This window comes from Staurois parvus, unplaced genomic scaffold, assembly GCF_062004578.1.
Source record: "Staurois parvus isolate SC_StPar_1 unplaced genomic scaffold, SC_StPar_1.0 ptg000956l, whole genome shotgun sequence".
Taxonomy (NCBI): Eukaryota; Metazoa; Chordata; class Amphibia; order Anura; family Ranidae; genus Staurois; species Staurois parvus.
In genome coordinates, this window is record NW_028318752.1 from 425151 (window position 1) to 441557 (window position 16407).

At 46.7% G+C, this 16407-nt stretch overlaps 1 pseudogene; it reads left to right on the forward strand.

Moving 5' to 3' along the window:
* Positions 1 to 3996: 3996 nt before the first annotated feature.
* On the forward strand, positions 3997 to 4170 carry LOC149441705 (U2 spliceosomal RNA; annotated as a pseudogene).
* The last annotated feature ends 12237 nt before the right edge of the window (positions 4171 to 16407 follow it).

The following is a 16407-nucleotide window of genomic DNA, read 5'->3' on the forward strand; positions in this document are numbered from 1 at the left end:
TGTAGGCAAACACCGTGCCTCACCTTACCTGAGGCCTGTACATAAAGTGGAATGGGAGAGGCGCACAGATAACCCCCGACAAGGACAAAAACATCCCTCATAAATGAGACAGCTTGAATGGGACCAGCGGACGTGGAGTGAAAGGCCTTATCAGGGCACGGCCCTTCACTTACCTCAGCATTGTCAAAAAAAGCGGAACCCCACCCATGGCTGAAATTGCAGTCGTCATCCTTATATCCGCTCATCTGGATCAGAAAACAAATATGAGTTATAGGGACGGACACGTAGTTCACCTGAATGAAAAGAAAAAATGCTGTTTCTTACCTATTATCCCTCATTGCTATGGGAGACCCATAAACAAAGCCTTAGTACTGTGCAGATTCAAGCTGAACTCTGGCCTTCACTTTAATCTAGTACAGTTGTATCAGCTCCTCTACTGGACTGAAATTGCTTACTCTGATGCAGGGGCGGACTGACAACTCATGGGGCCCCAGGAATAGGGATCATGGGGCCCTTGTTTCCTTGCCCAAACTCAAAAAAGCCTATGAAAAAGGTACCAGGGGCATCTCATGGGGCCCTTGTTTCCTTGTCCAAACTCAAAAAAGCCTATGAAAAAGGTACCAGGGGCATCTCATGGGGCCCCCTACTAACCCCGGGCCATCGGGCAGTGCCCGAGTTTCCAAATGGTCAGTCCGCCCCTGCTCTGATGTCACGGAACATTGTGAGCTTCTCAGAATGTGCATTAGAAGCTGCAGCAAGTCAGATAAAGCCCACCTCATTTCCTGGCTGAAGGACTCCAGCATTATCCAGCCCAGCCTTTTGTAACAAAGTTTTGTGGAAACCTAAGGTTCCTCCAGAGGTTGCTAGGGGTTCCTAGAGCAATGACTCTCATATGAGTGACCACTGAGCCCAATTATCTTTTTTAGCTATCTGGCGAACACTCTACCCACTGACCACCAATGTATGGAACATTCTTCCCATGGACCACCAATGTAAGGAGCATTCTTCTCACTGTCCACCAATGTAGGGAGAATTCTTCACACTGACAACCAATGTAAGGAGCATTCTTCCTACTGACCACCAATGTAAGAAGCATTCCTCTCACAGACCAATGTAAGGAGCATTCTTCTCACAGACCAATGTAAGGAGCATTCTTCTCACAGACCAATGTAAGGGGTAATCTTCTCACTGACCACGAATGTAAGGAACATTCTTCCCATTAACCACCGTTCTAAGAAGCATTCTTTCTACTGACCACCAATATAAGGAACATTCCTCCCACTGACCACCAATGTAAGGGGCATTCTTCTCACTGACAAGCATTGTAAGGAGCATTCTTCTTCCCAATAAAACAGTGAAAACAATCTGCGCAGTTGATAATAAAGGTCCATAGATGCATGAAAAATACAATAAATCTAAAAAATCAAAAGTGATTGCTGCTGAGGAAGCTCTGGTACAGTATTTGGAGCCAATGGACATTCTGCCCACCAATGTAAGGCCTTTCTTTACACTGACCCCCAATGTAAAGACAATTCTTTCTATTGACAACCAATGTAATGGACATTCTTTCCACTGACCACCAATGGTAACCAAGGTTATAGGTTTCCATCAGGGTAATGGGGTCATTTTCACAATTACAGTGCCACCAATTTAGAGAGACTGTCTCTATTGACCATCTAGAGAAGTTTCACTGACCACCAATATAAGTGAGTTTTTGGAATGTTTTAATGCAGGTTGGTGCTCACCTTTCAGCCTCTTCCTTCTAGCAATAATGATGTCACAGCAGATTTTCCAGTTTGGCCAAAGCATTGGCATGAAGCACTAAGAGTGCGAACCTAGGCTTCCTGTTGATGCTAATTTGTTAGGAACTATAGATCCAGTAGCTATTAACAGGGGTTCCTGAGACTTGAACATTAGTTGAAGGGTTCCGCCATGTTAAATATATTGAGAAAGGATAGCCCTTTCCTCTGCAAGGCTGGGCAAGGTTATTGTCCCAAGTCTGCAAAACTAAAACCCACCGCTGCCGTCAAAAGTGTGAGGATTGCATTATCAGCACTGAGCAAACTTTTTGGCACTATTTAAATACTGTATAATAGTAATCAGCCTCACCCCGGCAAAAGATGGTCCAGCCCTAGGGACAAAGATCTAAGCACCAGCAGTCTGAGAGTGATCCTCAGTGAGGTTGATTGACTCAACAGGTAACCCTTTACACACAGAAACAAGACGACTATTTTTTACAATCTGACAACCAACATATTATTGCAAAGGAAAAAAAAAAATCACAATTTGATAGAGACTAAGCATGATATAAATCAGATGAATATATCACTTAGGAGAGTGGATGTGACCGATTTGCCTGCTGTACATTATAGCATAGACATGTTTGGTATCAAACTAATCAGGACTTATACATTCAGGTAGAATGCATAAGTAATGAAGGTGATTGTTCTGAATGTATCTTTTTTTCATAACCAGTATTATAGATTATGTGTAGAGAGAGCTCGGTTATGTGAAAAGGGTCAGTTTAGGGTCAAGTAGAACCAGCTTCATTGATGGCCAATTATGACCAGAACACAGCATGTTGAGGTTTTGTGACATTGTGATTTTATGATAGCTATTAGCAGGCTTTGCTTAACCGCCTCCCGCCCGCCATATAGTAAAATGACGGATGCAAGGCAGTTCTCTCTTTCTGGGAGGACGTCATATGCCCTGATGATCTGTGTAGCCCCAGCAGCGCCACCTGTCAGTGTCCATCAGTTCCAGCTCTCAGTTCTCATCCATGCCACCTGCCAGTGCCACATCAGTGTCACATTTCAGTGCCCATCAGTGCCACATCAATGCCACATATCAGTGCTGCCTATCAGTGCCATGTACGAGTGCTGCCTTTCAGTGCCCATCAGTGATGCCTGTCAATGCCCATCAGTGCCACCTACCAGTGCCTCCTCATCAGTGCCCATCAGTGCCACCTATCAGTGTCCATCAGTGCAGCCTATCAGTGCCCATCAGTGCAGCCTCATTAGCGCACATCAGTGAAGGAGAAAAATCACTTATTTACAAAATTTTAAAACAGAAACTAAGAAAAACGTTTGGTTTTTTTTCAAAATTTTCAGTGGTTTTTGGTTTGTTTAAGAAAAAATAAAAAACCCCGAGGTGATTAAATACCACCAAAATAAAGCTCTATCTGTCACAAAAAAATTATAAAAATTTAATATGGGTACAGTTTTGCATGATCGCGCAATTGTCATTCAAAGTGCAACAGCGCTGAAAGCTGGAAATTGACCTGGGCAGGAAGGGGGTATAAGTGCCCTGTAGGCTAGTGGTTAAGAGATATCCTGCTAATGGGTTTGACCTGGGCATGTGTCCTGTCAAAGATGCTGTGACTATGAGTGTACTTTGTCCAAGGGTAGGGTAGGCGACTCGTAGAAACAATTACTTTGTTGCCTTTAAATTAACCTTGATAGGCAAATTTTAGATGGATGGTCTGACTGACTGATAGCATGATGCTGAGAAATGGAATAAATCACCAAGCACACCCCCATCAGAAAATTAGATAAAGTTGATAGGCACATTCTTGAATACCTGAAGGTATTGGGCTTCAAGGATGCCCTAGAACAGTGGCTCCCATCCTCAGTCCTTAACAGGGGCGGACTGACAACTCATGGGGCCCCCGGGCAATAGGGGATCATGGGGCCCTTGTGTCCTTGCCCAAACTCAAAAAAAGCCTATGAAAAAGGTACCAGTGGCATCTCATGGGGCCCCCTACTGACCCCGGGCCCTCAATAGGGGATCATGGGACACCTGTGTCCTTGCCCAAACTCAAAAAAGCCTATGAAAAAGGTACCAGGGGCATCTCATGCGGCAACCTACTGACCCCAGGCCCTCGGGCAGTGCCCGAGTTTCCAAATGGTCAGTCCGCCCCTGGTCCTCAAGTACTCCAGCACCCTCATTTGACCTGCAGTTGGTCTCCTCACCTGCAGCCACCAAATCTATTGATCTATTGCTTCTCGGCCTTTTGGCTAAGATCAAGTGTAGTATCTGTTCTTATCAGTGTCCAGTGGGGGTGCTCCCGGCCATTCTAGCTTTGTGGGGATGGCTGTTGTATAGTACCCTCACTGGTATGATGGGGGTCTGGAAGGCTAGTACCGGGGGGACAGAAACCGGGGAGCCCACGAGTCAAGCTGGGGCCCTTGGAGTAATTCCCCCGAGAAGACTGGAAGGACCCAGTACCTCCTGATTTGGACGGATCTACCTTGTCTGGCCAGGGGCTGAGAAGGCAGAAAGTCCGCAAACTCAGTGCCCCCTGAGTAGACGCCCTCAGGGGTGTCACTAGTAACATCTGGGTGTGGGACCCCACTGTGTGAAGATGGCACTGTTTTTACACTCTTTTTGCACAGCGCCCTTAGGACCAGGCCTTTTGGCTAAGTTCAGGGCAATTTTTGCTACAGGCCTCAGGGCCTGGTCTGTGCACAGCCCCCTGACCAAGTACTGGGTGTCCGGCTTCGGCTGGACACAAGGAGCGGTTGTCCACCAGGCCTTTTGGTCAGGGGGACCAATTGGGAACCTTGTCCCCGTCAGGAGCCTCGTGCCCCGGGGGATCAGGGTAAGCGGTCCAAGCCCCTTTAGGGGTAGGACACAAGCACACCCCTAAGTGCACTTTTTTGTGTGGTGTTTTGCACTTGCACTTTTTTTGTGATTCACTTACGGGTTTTTTCGTTGTAGTTTGCACGTTTGCGGACTTAAAAAAAAAAAAAAAAAAATCTATTGACTAGTAAGTTGCAATATTTAGCATTTTTGTCCTTGGGTTTAGATACGCTTTAAAGTGACCCTATCACAGGTCTCCTGTGGACAACTGAAGCTTGTTTGACCATATAAGGAAAGATAAAGGTCCATTGGTGATGAGATCTCAGCGCGGCAGAAACAGGAACATTTTTTTTTTTTAAAAAAAATCATAATTTCATTTTAAGTTCAGATGAGCTCCACACGTCCGGGTACTTTCTGAGAATGAGATTGGGGAACAGAAAATGAACATTGTGGGCGAACAATCAGACGAAGAGTGGCTGATGTGGAGGTCAGAGGTGACGTTGGCTGATCATTCAAAAAGCCAAGGGCTATTTTTATATTTTTAAAAGCTATGTGGTGCTCATAGGTGTTTGCAGCAAGGAAATAACACATTGATGGTTGTGCTTTCAATTTGTTTTCAAAGAACTCCAGCAATTATTTGTTGCTTTGTCTCATTGTCATAACCTCAATACAATTTTAATATAACAACAGCACTTTCTGTGAAAAAAATGGGTTTACGGTGTCCTTGTGCATACGACTGATAAGTACTTGTGTATGTGGTCTGACCCAGAAAGAAAGAAAAGCTTCCATGCTTTATTCAACTTATTTCTGAAGGATGAAATTCTTAAATGGAAACAATTGTTACATTGAAGAATTAGATTGTTCTGAATAAAAGAGATAAATAGATGGAAGGTCTCGGATTTGGCCCTGAGACCCCAACTAATCAATAGCATCGCTGGGTCTCTGGGCTGTCAGACGTGGCCTCCAAGTCAGATGCTGATTGGCAGTCTGGAGTAGAGAGTAGAGCAGAGACTGTTGCTGTGGCACTTTCTGTTTGTTGACCATTTATTGCCACGGTTGCCCATGTAATACCACCATTGCCCGTTTTGTTGCTCATGTTTTGTCACCATTGCCTGTTTTTTGCAGGATCATCCCACCAGGAGGTGAGCAAGCTGGCGACCAGTAGCAGATACAGTGGGGCAAAAAAGTATTTAGTCACCACCAATTGTGCAAGTTCTCCCACTTACAAAGATGAGAGAGGCCTGTAATTGGCATCATAGGTAGACCTCAACTATGAGAGACAAAATGAGAAAAAAAATCCAGACAATCACATTGGCTGATCTGGAAAGAATTTATTTGCAAATTATGGTGGAAAATAAGTATTTGGTCACCTACAAACAAGCAAGATTTCTGGCTCTCACAGACCTGTTTCTTCTTCTTTAAGAGGCTCCTCTGTCCTGCACTCATTACCTGTATCAATGGCACCTGTTTGAACTTGTTATCAGTATAAAAGACACCTGTCCACAACCTCAAACAGTCACACTCCAAACTCCACTATGGTGAAGACCAAAAAGCTGTCGAAGGACACCAGAAACAAAATTGTAGACCTGCACCAGGCTGGGAAGACTAAATCTGCAATAGGCAAGCAGCTTGGTGTGAACAAATCAACTGTGGGAGCAATAATTAGAAAATGGAAGACATACAAGACCACTGATAATCTCCCTCGATCTGGGGCTCCACGCAAGATCTCGCCCCGTGGGGTCAAAATGATCACAAGAACGGTGAGCAAAAATCCCAGGACCACACGGGGGGACCTAGTGAATGACCTGCAGAGAGCTGGGACCAGTGTAGCCAAGGCTACCATCAGTAACACACTACGCCGCCAGGGACTCAGATCCTGCAGTGCCAGACGTGTCCCCCTGCTTAAGCCAGTACATGTCCGGGACCGTCTGAAGCTTGCTAGAGAGCATTTGGATGATCCAGAAGAGGATTGGGAGAATGTCATATGGTCAGATGAAACCAAAGTAGAATTGTTTGGTAGAAACACAACTCGTCGTGTTTGGAGGAGAGAGAATGCTGAGTTGCATCCAAAGAACACCATACCTACTGTGAAGCATGGGGGTGGCAACATCATGCTTTGGGGCTGTTTCTCTGCAAAGGGACCAGGACGACTGATCCATGTACAGGACAGAATGAATGGGGCCATGTATCGTGAGATTTTGAGTGCAAACCTCCTTCCATCAGCAAGGGCATTGAAGATGAAACGTGGCTGGGTCTTCCAACATGACAATGATCCCAAACATACCGCCCGAGCAACGAAGGAGTGGCTTCGTAAGAAGCATTTCAAGGTCCTGGAGTGGCCTAGCTAGTCTCCAGATCTCAATCCCATAGAAAACCTTTGGAGGGAGTTGAAAGTCCGTGTTGCCCAGCGACAGCCTCAAAACATCACTGCTCTAGAGGAGATCTGCATGGAGGATGGGCCAACATACCAGCAACAGTGTGTGCCAACCTTGTGAAGACTTACAGGAAACGTCTGACCTCTGTCATTGCCAACAAAGGATATATAACAAAGTATTGAGAGGAACTTTTCATATTGACCAAATACTTATTTTCCACCATAATTTGCAAATAAATTCTTTCCAAATCAGCCAATGTGTTTGTCTGGATTTGTTTTCTCATTTTGTCTCTCATAGTTGAGGTCTACCTATGATGCCAATTACAGGCCTCTCTCATCTTTTTAAGTGGGAGAACTTGCACAATTGGTGGCTGACTAAATACATTTTTTCCCCACTGTATATGTCAGGGTCTTGTCCACGGCAGAAGTTCTGGAAGATCTGGCATTTCTACCAGTACTCTACATGGCCGCAGAAGTACACATCAGCCTCAGTCTGGTTCCCAACAGCCTTTATAAGGAGGCTCATCACTTCCTCTAGTTGCTGGATGATCTCTAGCTCCCCGTGCCCTGTTCCTGGTTCCTGTTTCCTGTGATTCTGACCTGTGATTTCTTGTTACCGACTCGGCTTGCTCCTGGACCTGTCTACTCTGCTTTACCCCTGATCTGACCTCGGCTTGGCTTACGGACACTCTCTCTCTCTCCTCTGTATATGACCTCGACTATCCCATCTGCCTACGTCTGCTCTGATTCCCACCTGGTACCTGACCTTGGCTTGAACCGACTACCCAGTAAACATCTAAATCCCGGAAGGGCTTGCATACCATTCACAGGTGCCTCCTGTCTGCAGACCTACCTCCATGCACCAGCTGTGCTTCTGAGTGGACCACCAACCAGCACTCCTACAGGCGACCTGTGCAACTTTGGGCCTGACTCCCGCTGTCCCACTCTCAGGGGAGTCCGGAACTTAGCCACAAGGGAAGCCCTCTCTCCATTGGCCTCCATCACCAGGTACGTGATAACATAGCAGGTGGTGAGCAAGCAGAAGCGTAGTCAGTAAGCAAGCCAAAGGTTTGTAACCAATGGGTGCAGGTTGGAATCGAGTGGAAGCATAGTCAAGGAACAAGCCGAAGGTCAAAAACGAATGGTTGCAGGTTGGAATAAAGCGGAAGCACAGCCAAGGAACAAGCCAAAGGTTGGTAACAAGTGGTAGTGGGGTTAAGGACAGCTGCAGGTATGCCAAAGAGCAAGATAACTATCAGAAAGTTCAAGGGAAGAGCAAAGAGGTCAAGGTTGCCCAGAGACAAGGAAAGATTGTCCAAGGTTTCAGATAGAAAGCTGTCCAGCATCTCAGGTGGCTCAACAAGAAGAGCTATAGTCAGGCACCACAGAGGTTGCATGTTCAAATCCAGACCTTGACAGTGTGTTTAGTACTTTTTTTTTGTCACAGCTACCTATTTGTTGCACATGGATTGCCTTTGTTGGCCACATATTGCCACCATATTAACAACTGGCCATTTGTTGCCATTGTATTTACACCATTGCCTATCTGTTCCTCAAGTATTGCCTTTGTTGCCCTTTAATTGACCGCTTACTGTTAGGTTTACCAGTTTGGTGCCCTGTATTTTCACAACTGCCTGTTTGTTGCTCACATATTGCCACCATTGATCGTTTGTTGCTCACATTTTACCACCATTGATTGATGCTAATATATTGCCACCATTACCCTTTTGTTGTCCTTATGGTTTGCCAACATTTTTTGCCGCCGACATATTGCCATGGTCGCCCATTTGTTGCTCATGTTTTTTCACAATTTCCCATGTAATGTCACCATTGCCTGTTTTCTGCCTAAGTACTGCCACCATTGCCGGTTTGTTGGCTTGGAGACCAGTAGCTAAACCAGCAGAGAGGCTCCCACTGACCAACAGGATAAGTACACAAGCAGATCACCCTGGCGGATGATGGAGGCTCACTGGAGGCGCAATGTCTGAGCACTAACTGGTATTCACCAGAGCTCCTGATGGTGGAGATGGGTTTTTCTGCATGTTTAGTACCAGGTCGTGGTCCTCAGGATCACCCCACCAGGAGGTGAGCGAGCTGGAGCCCAGTAGCAGATATACAAGGTGGCGATCTGCAGAAGCCTAGTCAGTAAACAAGCCAAAGGTGGGTAACAAGTGGTTGCAAGTTGGGATCGAATGGAACCATAGTCAAGGAACAAGCCAAAGGCCAAAAAGGAATGGTTGCAGGTTGGAATCAAGCGTAAGCACAGCCAAAGAGCAAGCCAAAGGTTGGTAACGAGTGGTAGTGAGGTTAAGGACAGCTACAGATAAACAAAAGAGTCAACAAAAGAACAAAAGATATATATCAGAGAGTTCACCGGAGGAGCAAAGAATTCAATGTTCACCAGAGACAAGGAAAGAGTGTCCAAGGTTTCAGATAGGAAGCTATGCAGCATCTCAGGTAGCTCACTGCCAGGCACCAGAGAGGTTGCATGTCCAAATCCAGACCCCGACAGTGTGTTTAGAGCTTTTTTTGTCATAGCTGTCTATTTGTTGCACATATATTGCCTCCGTTGCCCATTTGTTGGCCACGTATTGCCACCATTAACACTTTATGCCATCACAACGTAACAATTGCCCAATTGTTGCCATTGTATTTCCACCATTGCCTGTTTGTTCCTCAGATAATGCCACAGTTGCCCATTTATTGCCAGCATACTGTCAGGTTTGCCTGTTTGTTGCCCTGCATTGTGTCATTTGTCTGTTGCTCACATATAACCACTATTGCTTGTTTGTTGCTCATATATTGCCACCATTACCCTTTTGTTGTCCTTATATTTTGCCAACATTGTTTTGTTTTTTTTGCCCGCATATTGCCATGATTTGTTGATCATGTATTTTCAGAATTGCCCATGTAATGCCACCATTGTCCATTTGTTGATCATGTAATGCTGCTGTTGTCAGTTTGTTGGCCAGTATTTATAAACTGCGCATTTGTTTTTTGACATAACTGCCCGATTTGGTGCATGTGTATTGCCACCATTGCCTGTTGTAACTGTCCTGCTACAATTGCCCATTTGATGCCATTGCATTTCTACCATTGCCTGTTCCTCATGTAAAGCAAAGGTTGCCTGTTTGTTGCCATGTATTGTTACAATTGCCTGTTTGCTGCTCACATATTACCACCCTTTCTTGTTTGTTGCCCACATATTGTCATGATTGCCTATTTGTTGCCCTAATATTTTCACAATTGCCCATTTTTCTCCATGTATTTTCGCAATTGCCCATTTTTCTCCACGTATTTTCACAATTGCCCATTTTTCTCCACGTATTTTCACAATTGCCACTGGTTTCCTGAGTGTGTCCCAACTGCCAGAGGGTTGCTTGCGTAATGTTACCTTTGCCTGGTTATTACTACATTTTGAAGCTATGGTGCCTTCTAGGTGGAGACCATGTGAGCGCTGTTTGCTTTGGAGACTACACTACCTTAATTCAACCCCCCCCCCCCAGGTCTATCACTATCAAACCACGACTCTAGGAAAAAGCAGAGCTATTGGCCCGTAATTCAATGCAATGTTGGTATTACTCTCTGTAGATTGCCATCCTGGGGGGGGGGGGGGGGGGGTATTCATGAGTCTTTATTTGAACTTCAGTCTTTGTTCTTCGTTGCTTAGATAATGCTTTTATGGTATGAACGGAGTCTGGTTTCGCTAGCATAGTAGCGAAACTACTTTCTTAGGATTTTTAACGGTGGCCTGAAAAAAAAGAAGGCTAGGGTGACACTATGAATTATTATTATACAGGATTTATATAGCGCCAACGGTTTGGCGGGGGCAATACAGTAACAATACAGTTCAATACAAGAGGGATTAGAGGGCCCTGCTCCTTGGAGCTTACAATCTAGGAGGGAGGGGTTGAGTGGTACAATAGGTAAAACTGTGGGGGATGGAGTGGTTGGAAGCGTAGAGGATACCAGTATTAACAGAGGGCGGGATAGGCTTCCCTGAAGAGATAGGTTTTCAATGTAGGTAGAGTAGGTGATAGTCTGATAGATTGGGGTAGGGAGTTCCAGAGGATGGGTGACGCCCTGGAGATGTCTTGGAGACGAGCATGGGAGGAGGAGATAAGGGAGCTAGAGAGTAGGAGGTGTTGCGAGGAGCCGAGAGTACGGTTTGGGTGATATTTAGAGATAAGATTGGATATGTAAATTGGGGCGGAGTTATAAATGGCTTTATATGTCATTGTTAGTGTTTTGAATTTTATCCATTGGGCAATGGGAAGCCAGTGGAGGGATTGGCAGAGAGGGGTGGAGGACACTGAGTGGAGGTCAGTGGAGGGACTGGCAGAGAGGGACGGAGGACACTGAGTGGAGGTCAGTGGAGGGATTGGCAGAGAGGGATGGAGGACACTGAGTGGAGGCCAGTGGAGGGATTGGCAGAGAGGGGTGGAGGACACTGAGTGGAGGTCAGTGGAGGGATTGGCAGAGAGGGACGGAGGACACTGAGTGGAGGCCAGTGGAGGGATTGGCAGAGAGGGATGGAGGACAGTGGAGGGATTGGCAGAGAGGGACGGAGGACACTGAGTGGAGGCCAGTGGAGGGATTGGCAGAGAGGGATGGAGGACAGTGGAGGGATTGGCAGAGAGGGACGGAGGACACTGAGTGCAGGTCAGTGGAGGGATTGGCAGAGAGGGATGGAGGACACTGAGTGGAGGCTAGTGGAGGGATTGGCAGAGAGGGACGGAGGACACTGAGTGGAGGCCAGTGGTGGGATTGGCAGAGAGGGATGGAGGACACTGAGTGGAGGTCAGTGGAGGGATTGGCAGAGAGGGACGGAGGACACTGAGTGCAGGCCAGTGGTGGGATTGGCAGAGAGGGGTGGAGGACACTGAGTGGAGGTCAGTGGAGGGATTGGCAGAGAGGGGTGGAGGACACTGAGTGGAGGTCAGTGGAGGGATTGGCAGAGAGGGACGGAGCACACTGAGTGGAGGCCAGTGGAGGGATTGGCAGAGAGGGATGGAGGACAGTGGAGGGATTGGCAGAGAGGGACGGAGGACACTGAGTGCAGGTCAGTGGAGGGATTGGCAGAGAGGGATGGAGGACACTGAGTGGAGGCCAGTGGAGGGATTGGCAGAGAGGGACAGAGGACACTGAGTGGAGGCCAGTGGAGGGATTGGCAGAGAGGGACGGAGGACACTGAGTGGAGGCCAGTGGTGGGATTGGCAGAGAGGGACGGAGGACACTGAGTGGAGGTCAGTGGAGGGATTGGCAGAGAGGGATGGAGGACACTGAGTGGAGGTCAGTGGAGGGATTGGCAGAGAGGGATGGAGGACACTGAGTGGAGGCCAGTGGTGGGATTGGCAGAGAGGGATGGCAGATACAGAACAGTTAGTAAGGTGGATGAGTCTGGCAGCAGCATTCATGATAGACTGAAGAGGGGATAGCCTGCGATGAGGTAGGCCAATGAGGAGGGAGTTACAGTAGTCGAGGCGTGATATGACAAGGGAGTGAACAGGGGCAGACTGACCATTTGGAAACTCGGGCACTGCCCGAGAGCCTGGGGTCAGTAGGGGGCCCCATGAGATGCCCTTGGTAGCTTTTTCATAGGCTTTTTTAAGTTTGGGCAAGGACACAGGGGCCCCATGATCCCCTATTGCCCTGGGGGCCCCATGAGTTGTCAGTCCGCCCCTGGGAGTGAATGAGTTGCTTAGTAGTTTCCGTGGTTAGGAATGGTCATATCTTGGATATGTTGCGGAGGTGAAGTCTACATGATTTTGTCAGCGATTGGATCTGGGGCTGGAATGACAGATGGGAGTCCAGGATTACATCTAGTACCCTGGCATGAGGGGAGGGACCAGGGGTGGACAACTCATGGGGGCGCCGGGCAATAGGGGATCATGGGGCCTCTGTGTCCTTGCCCAAACTCAAAAAAGCCTGTGAAAAAGGTAGCAGAAGCATCTCATGGGGCCTCCTACTGACCCCGGGCCCTCGGGCCGTGCCCGTGTTTCCAAATAGTCAGTCCGCCCCTGAGAGGGACTGATGATTGTGTTACCAATATTTATGGTGAGGTCAGGGGAGGGGGCACGGGATGGGGGGAATATTAAAAGCTCAGTTTTGGAAAGGTTGAGTTTGAGGAAGTGGAGTGACATCCAAGCCGATATGTCACTTAGTAGGCTAGTGATGCGAGTGGAGACTGAAGGGGTGAGGTGAGGTGTAGACATAGATTTGCGTGTCATCAGCATAGAGATGTATGTATGTATCTATGTATGCATGTATGTATGTATTCCTTCAGGTCACCCTCTTGTGGCTTTCCATTTGTATGCACATCCCTTAAAGCCTTTGGTGGCTTGCGTGGCCAATGGTGGCTACTGGGGAGACATTTTCTTCTTGTCTGAAGTCACTTCAAGCAAGCTGCCCACGACCGTAAACCTGACCAAATGTCGATGCGTGTTAGTCTTCCAGCCATCTTGTTCTAGTCACCTTCACAGCAATGCTGTAATCAGAGGCTGAAATAAGCCGCACTCCCACAGATTTACATAACCACTAATATTCCTCTGTCGACCGGCAGCTGAATGAATTTTATCCTTTTATTGAGAGGTGGAAGAAAATAAGATTTTGCATTTCTAAAAATATTCTTTTCCAGAGGTCAAGGCCAAGGAAAGCAGGTCTTGGAGCAAAACCCACGTGGTGCTTTGATGACCCTGTCCGGCGTGTTGAAAACATTTCCATAGACATTTTAGAGGTGAATCTCAGAGCATCCCGGAATGACACGTCCTCAATTTTGTCTCCAAGACCGGCTGTTCTTTTCTAGGGCGCCTAAAAGTCTTGGCTGTGTCCAGCTACGCCACGGCCAAGAAGGTCTTCCAGTTTCCGTTTAGGCTTGGTTGAGTCCTATTGACATTAAACCTGTGCTTGATGGTCTCTTCAAGGATCTGCGCTTGATGGTTCCTTCAAGGATCGATTCCTACTTGGATGTCATCCAGTGGGTTTGGCAAAAAAATAGCTGTCAATCCTGCCAGAAACTGTACGCGCTGATAACTTCCTGTACTGTCTGCCTGTGCATAAGGAGGGATCTAGGTGATGAGGAGGTGTTATGGAAACATGGAAGGGTTAACGAGATGAGGAGGGGGTTATAGAAATGAGGAAGGCTATGGAGCAGAGGTTGGGATATGAAGATGAAAAGAGGTTATGGAGATGTGGAAGAGTTATGGAAAAGAGGGGTTATGGAAATGAGGATGTTTATGGAAACAAGGATGGCTATGGAGATGTGGCAGTGTTATGGAGATGAGGAGGGGTTATGGAAATGAGGAAGGTTATGGAGATGAAGATGGATTATGGTGATGTGGAGAAGTTATGGAGATGAGGAGGGGTTATGGAAATGAGGATGGATGATGGTGATGTGGAGAAGTTATGAAAATGAGGAAGGTTATGGAGATGAGGATGGATTATGGTGATATGGAGAAGTTATGGAGATGAGGATGGATTATGGTGATGTGGAGAAGTTATGGAGATGAGGATGGATTATGGTGATGTGGAGAAGTTATGGAGATGAGGAGGGGTTATGGAATTGAGGAAGGCTATGGAGATGAGGATGGGTTATGGAAACGAGGATGGCTATGGAGATGTGGAAGTGTTATGGAGATGAGGATGGGTTATGGAAACGAGGATGGCTATGGAGATGTGGAAGTGTTATGGAGATGAGGATGGGTTATGGAAACGAGGATGGCTATGGAGATGTGGAAGTGTTATGGAGATGAGGATGGGTTATGGAGATGAGGATGGGTTATGGAGATGAGAAGGGGTTATGGAAATGAGCATGGATTATGGTGATGTGGAGAAGTTATGGAAATGAGGAAGGTTACGGAGATGAGGATGGATTATGATGATGTGGAGAAGTTATGGAGATGAGGAGGGGTTATGGAATTGAGGAAGGCTATGGAGATGAGGATGGGTTATGGAAACGAGGAAGGCTATGGAGATGTGGATGTGTTATGGAGATGAGAAGGGGTTATGGAAATGAGGATGGATTATGGTGATGTGGAGAGGTTATGGAGATGAGGAGGGGTTATGGAAATGAGCATGGATTATGGTGATGTGGAGAAGTTATGGAAATGAGGAGGGGTTATGGAATTGAGGAAGGCTATGGAGATGAGGATGGGTTATGTAGAAGAGAAGAGGTTATGGAGGTGTTATGAAGATGAGAAGGGGTTATGGAGATGTGGACCAGTAATGGAGATGAGGAGAGGTTATGGAAACAAGGAAGGCTATGGAGATGAGGATGGATTATGGAGATGAGAAGGGGTTATAGAAATGAGGAGGGTTTATAGAAATGAGGATAGGTTATGGAAATGAGGAAGGTTATAGAGATGATGATGAGTTATAGTGTTGCATGACCGCGCGATGGTCATTGAAAGCTGAAAAATTGGCCTGGGTGGGAAGGGGGCTCTATTTATGTGAAAAAGATAATACAAATTTCATTTGGGTACAAATAGAGCCCCCTTCCTGCCCAGGCAAATTTTCAGCTTTTAATGACCATTGCGCGGTCATGCAACACTGTATCCAAATGAAATTTTTATAATCTTTTTCACACAGTGTTGCATGACCGCGCGATGGTCATTGAAAGCTGAAAAATTGGCCTGGGCAGGAAGGGGGCTCTATTTGTGTGAAACAAAAAGATAAACATTTAATTTGGGTACAAATAGAGCCCCCTTCCTGCCCAGGCCAATTTTTCAGCTTTCAATGGCCATTGCGCGGTCATGCAACACTGTGTGAAAAAGATTATAGAAATTTCATTTGGATCCAGTGTTGCATGAAAGCTGAGAATCGGCCTAGCCAGGAAGGGGGGGGAAGCGTCTGGGTATTAAGGCGGTTTACGGATCCTATCTTGAGAAACGCCGCGCAGCCATTGTTGAAGGGCGTGGAAATGACTGCAAAGGGGCTGCGGGAGATCAGCAACAAAGGACAGAAAAAAAAGAAAAAAAAAAAAAAAGGGAAAACTGGAATTTCACCAAATAAAACGGCAATAGCTTAGGATACAGAACGCGGCGAACTAAACCGCGCGCGCCGAAGGTGAACATGGACTTTGAATCCCGGTGGCCTTGGCGTCTCCTTCTTTCCTGGCGTTCTCCACCACCGTGCGGTGGATTCATTTCATGCAAGTCGGGACGTCATCCGAAAAAAAAAAAAAAAAAAAAAGAAGTATATTAGGAAGTGAGGCGGGAGCCGTCTAGACCTCAGGCTATTTATAGCGCGGGGATATTTTTAGGCCTTGTATGCACAGTAGGAGTTTTTGGAATGGAAAAAAAAAAAAAAAAAGTCGGTTTCACTTTGTCGTCTTCCAGAACAAAGTGCATTGAGAGCGTCCGGAGAAGGAAGTCGCTGTGTACTCGCTGGAGGTGATCAATGGGGCCCCAGTCTGCCCCGGCAGAACAATGCGCCTATTTTAGAACCATGAATAG